Source organism: Hippoglossus stenolepis, chromosome 7, assembly GCF_022539355.2.
Source record: "Hippoglossus stenolepis isolate QCI-W04-F060 chromosome 7, HSTE1.2, whole genome shotgun sequence".
Lineage (NCBI taxonomy): Eukaryota > Metazoa > Chordata > Actinopteri > Pleuronectiformes > Pleuronectidae > Hippoglossus > Hippoglossus stenolepis.
In genome coordinates this window covers 6,136,272-6,147,423 of record NC_061489.1, presented here as the reverse complement: position 1 = coordinate 6,147,423, position 11,152 = coordinate 6,136,272, and positions in this window count along the sequence as shown.

The following is an 11,152-nucleotide window of genomic DNA, read 5'->3' as shown; positions in this document are numbered from 1 at the left end:
TCTAGTTATTATTATCACCCTCATGAATTGGCTTTTTGAGGGCTTCAACATGCTCAAAAGTATTCTAAAGTTTGCAGTAAATTAGAAAGTGGTGAAAATCTACGTATTCTGCAGTATTTGGAAATGGGCGTGGCAAAATGGCTCAACAGCGCCACCTGGAACACAGCCCCTAGGTTTCCCCTTGACCGATCTTCACCAAAATCGGAACACAGGTGTATCGTGACCAGTCATACAAAAATGTCTCAAGGAGCATTATGAAAAACGCAACAGGAAGCCCGCCATTTTGGATTTAGTGGCCATTTTGGCCATATTCCACATTTTTACTTTGACGTACTTGTCGTAGAGCTTTCATCAGATCAACTTCAAATTGAGATGAGTGTCATCACAACAAGATGGAGATAAAAATGAACTCAAATATCGATTTTTCTTCACACGGTGTGACCGTGGCGTGGCCTCAAAATTTGATTACATGCCATCAAAACACGAGGTTCTGTATCTCAGACATACATGGTCCAATCGAGTCCAAACTAGACATGTAAGACAAGAGTCCCGGCCTGATGACATCTACACAGAAATCATGACTTAAAATCACAGCGCCACCTGCTGGCAACAGGAAGTGACATGTTTCATACTTTGATGCACTGCTCCTGGCTGCTTTACAATATACAGCTCAAATGAGCTCAGTCAAGTCATTGGACCATGGTCAGAATTTTGACATTTCCTCAAACCGTGTAAACATTGCGGTGCGGCGAAGGATCATCCTTCGCCAAAGGAGACGATGTTGTCATAAGTCCAGTGTGCATTGTCCTATCACCGCCAAACTTCTGTCTCATGATCAGAGACCAAGCCTGAACAGCTCTATGTGTCAATATTTCCTCAGTGTCATAGTGCCACCTACTAATTCGCCATGAAACAGGAAGTACTTTGTGAATCCACTCTGCACTATCCTACCGGCCCCCAAATGCTGACCTATAATCACAATCCTGACCTGAACAGCTCCATATATCAATATTAGTTCAGGGTCATAGCGCCACCTACTGATCAGTGTGATAATTAAGTTGTTGTAACATTGTCCAATTGACACAAAATTGCTCACGCTACATCAGAGCCCCTACTTGAACAGATATATTAGTCTGTAGGTAATAATAGTGATGGCGCCACCTACTGGCAACAGGAAGTAAGCTTTGTTTTACAACTATCATTCGATTTACATAAAATGTTCACAGTGTGATGTGCAATTGATAGCGTGGACCGTAATGAGCAATTAGCAGGCAAGGATCGACATCGCGTGACGGACGCAGGAAGTGAAGCATTTATCCTTGCTGCAGTGCGCAAAACGCATGCAATGCGGAGACGTGCGCTTGGTCATTGATCACTCTCTCCACCGACCGCAACAGGCTTCGAAATGCATGTGCTCGGGCCCGTCAGTGCTACAACGTAGCCCTAGTTTTTTTTTTTTTTCTTCAGGCAAATGAATTGGCTTTTTGAGGGCTTTAACATGCTCAAATCGTTACCAAAGTTTGCAGAAAATTAGAAAGTGGTGAAAATGTACGTATTCTGGAGTAATTTTAAATTTTACGTTGTTACTTTTGTTTGTCCAAGTTTTTACCCCTCTATTTTGAATGTAAGTTTTAATAGATTAAAGTAGGCTTACCTTATGCTGCCACCAGATCAATCAATCAATCAAATTTTATTTGTACAGCCCATATTCACAAATCACAATTTGTCTCATAGGGCTTTAACATGGTGTGACATCCTCTGCCCTTAACCCAGATGGCATGTCATAAACACCTCTTGACTCCATAAATAACTATGTTTCTCAACCATTGGGTTCAGACCCTCCAGAGGGTCACATGGTCAATCTGAGGGTCTGTGATATGAGACATTGAAACATTTTCTGTGTTTGCAAATGAAGTATGAGGAGATGGTGTTAATTGGTAAATTTCCAGATATCTGATGTGTTACATTTAGGATCAATATACTGTTTGTGTTTAGTGAAATGCAGTTTTGCATCGTATTGTAGTGTTTTTCCATGTTGCTCTTTGTTGCTGCATATTGAAAAGCCAACTCACAGTGTGTGCTTGTCACCTGGAGTCAGAGCTTTCACTGTGGGCTCGTGTTTGTGGTAAGATTGATTAAAGAAATGCTTTATGAGTTGAATGGCAGATCTCTGTAAATGGCTATTTCAGTTGATCAGTTGAGTCGTCCTTGGCTTTGGCCCCAGCTGTTAAAAGGGACGGGCGATTCATTGCATTTCAATTACTGCTTCCAATGATTATGAAAACAAAGTAGTCAACATAAAACGATCATTTATTTCCAGCAGGGGAATATCTTCCAACTCACTCTCCCTCCCTCCTCCTTCTTTCTCTCCATTTGCTCTTTCTTTTCCTGCTTATTCTTCTCTTTCTTCTCCTTCTTCTCCCTCTTCTTCAGTTCTTTGCTCTCCTTCTCTCTCTCCATTTGCTCTTTCTTTTCCTGCTTATTCTTCTCTTTCTTCTCCCTCTTCTTCAGTTCTTTGCTCTCCTTCTCTCTCTCCAGTTGCTCTTTCTTTTCCTGCTTATTCTTCTCTTTCTTCTCCTTCTTCTCCCTCTTCTTCAGTTCTTTGCTCTCCTTCTCTCTCTCCAGTTGCTCTTTCTTTTCCTGCTTCTTCTCTTTCTTCTCCTTTTCCTCCTTTTGACCTTCACCTTGTCTGAGTCGGTCTCAAGGTGAGTTCCTGAAAAGACAGAGACAACATAAGTGTCAACACTTTCTTCCTCAAAGTCTAAACATGAAACAAACTTACAATCCATATAATTCAAATCTAAAATGATCTGATTTAACGTACCTGAAGCTCAATGTTCTTCAGTATCAGGGCCTCATGCTCCTTTATAACTACATTCTCAGCAGCCTGCTTCTTCAGTGCAGTGTTTTCTTTTTCCAGAGCTTTGTTTTCAGCAGTCAGCTGCCTCTCTAGATCACATTTCACTGCAGCCAGAGCAGCGTTGTCTGCAGCCACAGCAGTGTTTTCTGCAGCCTGCTCCTTCAGAGCTGTATTCTCTTTGGCCAGAGCTTTGTTTTCAGCAGTCAGCTGCCTCTCTAGATCACATTTCACTGCAGCCAGAGCAGCGTTGTCTGCAGCCACAGCAGTGTTTTCGGCAGCCTGCTTCTTCAGAGCTGTATTTTCTTTTTCCAGAGCTTTGTTTTCAGCAGTCAGCTGCCTCTCTAGATCACATTTCACTGCAGCCAGAGCAGCGTTGTCTGCAGCCACAGCAGTGTTTTCTGCAGCCTGCTCCTTCAGAGCTGTATTCTCTTTGGCCAGAGCTTTGTTTTCAGCAGTCAGCTGCCTCTCTAGATCACATTTCACTGCAGCCAGAGCAGCGTTGTCTGCAGCCACAGCAGTGTTTTCTGCAGCCTGCTCCTTCAGAGCTGTATTCTCTCTGGCCAGAGCTTTGTTTTCAGCAGTCAGCTGCCTCTCTAGATCATTTTTCACTGCATCTTTTTCAGAGATGATGTGCTTCATCTTCTTTTCAAAGGAAAGCTCCATCGCCTTGACCTGGTTGCACTTGTCGCTCAGCTCCCTTTTCACCCTCTCGATCTGATCGTTTCTAGGACGAGAACTCAATTTGAAGATGTACTTTTCTTTGTCCTTCAACACCAGCTTCAACTCCTTGAGCTCGTCCTCCAACTCTGTCTGCATGGCTCTTCCAGAGTCAAAGGCCTGCCCCTGTTTGGCGGAATCAATCTGATCCTGCATGGCCTGTTTGTCCCTCTTCCACCTAGCATCATTTGTGGACATCATGCACTTCAGTGCCGCATTTTCCTGAGCTAGCGCCATTCCCTCAAATTCCATTTCCTTGATCTCTCCATGGAGGAACTCAATCGTTTTGCTGGGAGATTCCACATGATGTACAACGGACTGAAAGACACAAACATACATATAACAGGTAAATACACAGTCCCATCATAAGTTTGGATACACAGAAAAAGACAAGAGGTCTTTCATCTTCATCTCTAATGATCCACACTGCTGAATGTAACTTAAACAGTTACATCACTTTCATCAATTCAGACGATTTCTCATCCATCCGTTCATTATCTCTCTTAAAACATTGATCATCACATGAAATTGTTACGAGTTAATTTAAATGCTGTTTCTGCATTTCTCTTAAGTACAGTATCTCAACACTAAAGTGAAAGTGAATTATCCTAAACAGAAGCTGCATAATATCCATAGAGACTCATTTCATGGAAAGTATTGTAACACACAGACCGCAACTGTCAGTTCAGACTGAATGTCAGGTGACTGATGTGATGGGTTTATTGAAAATTCACAGACAAAACATGAAATAATGAAATAAAATTTAAGGTGGTCTGAATATGTGGAACACTAAAAGTGTCTCCTGATTAGAAAATCTTACCTTGTCTCTTAAGTTGTGTCCCTTCTTCATCTTGGCTGAACACTGGTACAGGGTAAGTGTTGTAGAGAAAAATGATCCGTTGTCTTCTAATAGTCTTGATGTTTCTTGGAGCTGTTGTCGTCTCCCTGTCTTGGACTGGTAGCAGTGTTGAATATGAAGGGTCAGGTTGGAGCTGTTATCCTGTCGCTGTCTCAAACTCAACTGACAAATGTCTCCTCCAGAGTTCAATAAATAGGATTTAGAGAGGGTTTCATATGTGACATCAAAGGAACAGTTGGCTACACAATACAGGCCCTCATGCCTGTGTTCAATAGGCCTCCCACTGTCTCCTACTGTTCGGTGCTCGGGCCTAACTAGAACACAGGCATGAGGGTTTCAAATGTGACATCAAAGGAACAGTTGGCTACATAAAAACAACATTGAATAAAATATCCGTAGGTCTTGAATTTCCTGCAAAGTTTCATGATCTTTGAGCATGTCTAGTTATTATTATCACCCTCATGAATTGGCTTTTGAGGGCTTCAACATGCTCAAAAGTATTCTAAAGTTTGCAGTAAATTAGAAAGTGGTGAAAATCTACGTATTCTGCAGTATTTGGAAATGGGCGTGGCAAAATGGCTCAACAGCGCCACCTGGAACACAGCCCTAGGTTTCCCCTGACCGATCTTCACCAAAATCGGGACACAGGTGTATCGTGACCAGTCATACAAAAATGTCTCAAGGAGCATTATGAAAACGCAACAGGAAGCCCGCCATTTTGGATTTAGTGGCCATTTTGCCATATTCCACATTTTTACTTTGACGAACTTGTCGTAGAGCTTTCATCAGATCAACTTCAAATTGAGATGAGTGTCATCACAACAAGATGGAGATAAAAATAACTCAAATATCGATTTTTCTTCACACGGTGTGACCGTGGCGTGGCCTCAAAATTTGATTACATGCCATCAAAACACGAGGTTCTGTATCTCAGACATATGGTCCAATCGAGTCCAAACTAGACATGTAAGACAAGAGTCCCGCCTGATGACATCTACACAGAAATCATGACTTAAAATCACAGCGCCACCTGCTGGCAACAGGAAGTGACATGTTTCATACTTTGATGCACTGCTCCTGGCTGCTTTACAATATACAGCTCAAATGAGCTCAGTCAAGTCATTGGACCATGGTCAGAATTTTGACATTTCCTCAAACCGTGTAAACATTGCGGTGCGGCGAAGGATCATCCTTCGCCAAAGGAGACGATGTTGTCATAAGTCCAGTGTGCATTGTCCTATCACCGCCAAACTTCTGTCTCATGATCAGAGACCAAGCCTGAACAGCTCTATGTGTCAATATTTCCTCAGTGTCATAGTGCCACCTACTAATTCGCCATGAAACAGGAAGTACTTTGTGAATCCACTCTGCACTATCCTACCGGCCCCCAAATGCTGACCTATAATCACAATCCTGACCTGAACAGCTCCATATATCAATATTAGTTCAGGGTCATAACGCCATCTACTGATCAGTGTGAAAATTAAGTTGTTGTAACATTGTCCATTGGACACAAAATTGCTTACGCTACATCAGAGCCCCTACTTGAACAGATATATTAGTCTGTAGGTAATAATAGTGATGGCGCCACCTACTGGCAACAGGAAGTAAGCTTTGTTTACAACTATCATTCGATTTACATAAAATGTTCACAGTGTGATGTGCAATTGATAGCGTGGACCGTAATGAGCAATTAGCAGGCAAGGATCGACATCGTGGCCCAGGACGAGGAAGTGAAGCATTTATCCTTGCTGCAGTGCGCAAAACGCATGCAATGCGGAGACGTGCGCTTGGTCATTGATCACTCTCTCCACCGACCGCAACAGGCTTCGAAATGCATGTGCTCGGGCCCGTCAGTGCTACAACGTAGCCCTAGTTTTTTTTTTATTTATTTTTTCTTCAGGCAAATGAATTGGCTTTTTGAGGGCTTTAACATGCTCAAATCGTTACCAAAGTTTGCAGAAAATTAGAAAGTGGTGAAAATGTACGTATTCTGGAGTAATTTTAAATTTTACGTTGTTACTTTTGTTTGTCCAAGTTTTTACCCCTCTATTTTGAATGTAAGTTTTAATAGATTAAAGTAGGCTTACCTTATGCTGCCACCAGATCAATCAATCAATCAAATTTTATTTGTACAGCCCATATTCACAAATCACAATTTGTCTCATAGGGCTTTAACATGGTGTGACATCCTCTGCCCTTAACCCAGATGGCATGTCATAAACACCTCTTGACTCCATAAATAACTATGTTTCTCAACCATTGGGTTCAGACCCTCCAGAGGGTCACATGGTCAATCTGAGGGTCTGTGATATGAGACATTGAAACATTTTCTGTGTTTGCAAATGAAGTATGAGGAGATGGTGTTAATTGGTAAATTTCCAGATATCTGATGTGTTACATTTAGGATCAATATACTGTTTGTGTTTAGTGAAATGCAGTTTTGCATCGTATTGTAGTGTTTTTCCATGTTGCTCTTTGTTGCTGCATATTGAAAAGCCAACTCACAGTGTGTGCTTGTCACCTGGAGTCAGAGCTTTCACTGTGGGCTCGTGTTTGTGGTAAGATTGATTAAAGAAATGCTTTATGAGTTGAATGGCAGATCTCTGTAAATGGCTATTTCAGTTGATCAGTTGAGTCGTCCTTGGCTTTGGCCCCAGCTGTTAAAAGGGACGGGCGATTCATTGCATTTCAATTACTGCTTCCAATGATTATGAAAACAAAGTAGTCAACATAAAACGATCATTTATTTCCAGCAGGGAATATCTTCCAACTCACTCTCCTCCCCCTCCTCCTTCTTTCTCTCCATTTGCTCTTTCTTTTCCTGCTTATTCTTCTCTTTCTTCTCCTTCTTCTCCCTCTTCTTCAGTTCTTTGCTCTCCTTCTCTCTCTCCATTTGCTCTTTCTTTTCCTGCTTATTCTTCTCTTTCTTCTCCCTCTTCTTCAGTTCTTTGCTCTCCTTCTCTCTCTCCAGTTGCTCTTTCTTTTCTGCTTATTCTTCTCTTTCTTCTCCTTCTTCTCCCTCTTCTTCAGTTCTTTGCTCTCCTTCTCTCTCTCCAGTTGCTCTTTCTTTTCCTGCTTCTTCTCTTTCTTCTCCTTTTCCTCCTTTTTGACCTTCACCTTGTCTGAGTCGGTCTCAAGGTGAGTTCCTGAAAAGACAGAGACAACATAAGTGTCAACACTTTCTTCCTCAAAGTCTAAACATGAAACAAACTTACAATCCATATAATTCAAATCTAAAATGATCTGATTTAACGTACCTGAAGCTCAATGTTCTTCAGTATCAGGGCCTCATGCTCCTTTATAACTACATTCTCAGCAGCCTGCTTCTTCAGTGCAGTGTTTTCTTTTCCAGAGCTTTGTTTTCAGCAGTCAGCTGCCTCTCTAGATCACATTTCACTGCAGCCAGAGCAGCGTTGTCTGCAGCCACAGCAGTGTTTTCTGCAGCCTGCTCCTTCAGAGCTGTATTCTCTTTGGCCAGAGCTTTGTTTTCAGCAGTCAGCTGCCTCTCTAGATCACATTTCACTGCAGCCAGAGCAGCGTTGTCTGCAGCCACAGCAGTGTTTTCGCCAGCCTGCTTCTTCAGAGCTGTATTTTCTTTTTCAGAGCTTTGTTTTCAGCAGTCAGCTGCCTCTCTAGATCACATTTCACTGCAGCCAGAGCAGCGTTGTCTGCAGCCACAGCAGTGTTTTCTGCAGCCTGCTCCTTCAGAGCTGTATTCTCTTTGGCCAGAGCTTTGTTTTCAGCAGTCAGCTGCCTCTCTAGATCACATTTCACTGCAGCCAGAGCAGCGTTGTCTGCAGCCACAGCAGTGTTTTCTGCAGCCTGCTCCTTCAGAGCTGTATTCTCTCTGGCCAGAGCTTTGTTTTCAGCAGTCAGCTGCCTCTCTAGATCATTTTTCCTGCATCTTTTTCAGAGATGATGTGCTTCATCTTCTTTTCAAAGGAAAGCTCCATCGCCTTGACCTGGTTGCACTTGTCGCTCAGCTCCCTTTTCACCCTCTCGATCTGATCGTTTCTAGGGCGAGAACTCAATTTGAAGATGTACTTTTCTTTGTCCTTCAACACCAGCTTCAACTCCTTGAGCTCGTCCTCCAACTCTGTCTGCATGGCTCTTCCAGAGTCAAAGGCCTGCCCTGTTTGGCGGAATCAATCTGATCCTGCATGGCCTGTTTGTCCCTCTTCCACCTAGCATCATTTGTGGACATCATGCACTTCAGTGCCGCATTTTCCTGAGCTAGCGCCATTCCCTCAAATTCCATTTCCTTGATCTCTCCATGGAGGAACTCAATCGTTTTGCTGGGAGATTCCACATGATGTACAACGGACTGAAAGACACAAACATACATATAACAGGTAAATACACAGTCCCATCATAAGTTTGGATACACAGAAAAAGACAAGAGGTCTTTCATCTTCATCTCTAATGATCCACACTGCTGAATGTAACTTAAACAGTTACATCACTTTCATCAATTCAGACGATTTCTCATCCATCCGTTCATTATCTCTCTTAAAACATTGATCATCACATGAAATTATTCGAGTTAATTTAAATGCTGTTTCTGCATTTCTCTTAAGTACAGTATCTCAACACTAAAGTGAAAGTGAATTATCCTAAACAGAAGCTGCATAATATCCATAGAGACTCATTTCATGGAAAGTATTGTAACACACAGACCGCAACTGTCAGTTCAGACTGAATGTCAGGTGACTGATGTGATGGGTTTATTGAAAATTCACAGACAAAACATGAAATAATGAAATAAAATTTAAGGTGGTCTGAATATGTGGAACACTAAAAGTGTCTCCTGATTAGAAAATCTTACCTTGTCTCTTAAGTTGTGTCCCTTCTTCATCTTGGCTGAACACTGGTACAGGGTAAGTGTTGTAGAGAAAAATGATCCGTTGTCTTCTAATAGTCTTGATGTTTCTTGGAGCTGTTGTCGTCTCCCTGTCTTGGACTGGTAGCAGTGTTGAATATGAAGGGTCAGGTTGGAGCTGTTATCCTGTCGCCGTCTCAAACTCAACTGACAAATGTCTCCTCCAGAGTTCAATAAATAGGATTTAGAGAGGGTTTCATATGTGACATCAAAGGAACAGTTGGCTACACAATACAGGCCCTCATGCCTGTGTTCAATAGGGCCTCCCACTGTCTCCTACTGTTCGGTGCTCGGGCCCTAACTAGAACACAGGCATGAGGGTTTCAAATGTGACATCAAAGGAACAGTTGGCTACATAAAAACAACATTGAATAAAATATCCGTAGGTCTTGAATTTCCTGCAAAGTTTCATGATCTTTTGAGCATGTCTAGTTATTATTATCACCCTCATGAATTGGCTTTTTGAGGGCTTCAACATGCTCAAAAGTATTCTAAAGTTTGCAGTAAATTAGAAAGTGGTGAAAATCTACGTATTCTGCAGTATTTGGAAATGGGCGTGGCAAAATGGCTCAACAGCGCCACCTGGAACACAGCCCCTAGGTTTCCCCTTGACCGATCTTCACCAAAATCGGAACACAGGTGTATCGTGACCAGTCATACAAAAATGTCTCAAGGAGCATTATGAAAAACGCAACAGGAAGCCCGCCATTTTGGATTTAGTGGCCATTTTGGCCATATTCCACATTTTTACTTTGACGTACTTGTCGTAGAGCTTTCATCAGATCAACTTCAAATTGAGATGAGTGTCATCACAACAAGATGGAGATAAAAATGAACTCAAATATCGATTTTTCTTCACACGGTGTGACCGTGGCGTGGCCTCAAAATTTGATTACATGCCATCAAAACACGAGGTTCTGTATCTCAGACATACAGTGTCCAATCGAGTCCAAACTAGACATGTAAGACAAGAGTCCCGCCTGATGACATCTACACAGAAATCATGACTTAAAATCACAGCGCCACCTGCTGGCAACAGGAAGTGACATGTTTCATACTTTGATGCACTGCTCCTGGCTGCTTTACAATATACAGCTCAAATGAGCTCAGTCAAGTCATTGGACCATGGTCAGAATTTTGACATTTCCTCAAACCGTGTAAACATTGCGGTGCGGCGAAGGATCATCCTTCGCCAAGAGAACGATGTTGTCATAAGTCCAGTGTGCATTGTCCTATCACCGCCAAACTTCTGTCTCATGATCAGAGACCAAGCCTGAACAGCTCTATGTGTCAATATTTCCTCAGTGTCATAGTGCCACCTACTAATTCGCCATGAAACAGGAAGTACTTTGTGAATCCACTCTGCACTATCCTACCGGCCCCCAAATGCTGACCTATAATCACAATCCTGACCTGAACAGCTCCATATATCAATATTAGTTCAGGGTCATAACGCCATCTACTGATCAGTGTGAAAATTAAGTTGTTGTAACATTGTCCATTGGACACAAAATTGCTTACGCTACATCAGAGCCCCTACTTGAACAGATATATTAGTCTGTAGGTAATAATAGTGATGGCGCCACCTACTGGCAGCAGGAAATAAGCTATGTTTTACAACTATCATTCGATTTACATAAAATGTTCACAGTGTGATGTGCAATTGATAGCATGGACCGTAATGAGCAATTAGCAGGCAAGGATCGACATCGCGTGACGGACGCAGGAAGTGAAGCGGTTGTCCTTGCCGCAGTGCGCAAAACGCATGCAACGTGGAGACGTGCGCTTGGTCATTGATTGCTCTCTCCACTAACCGCAACAGGCTTCGAAATGC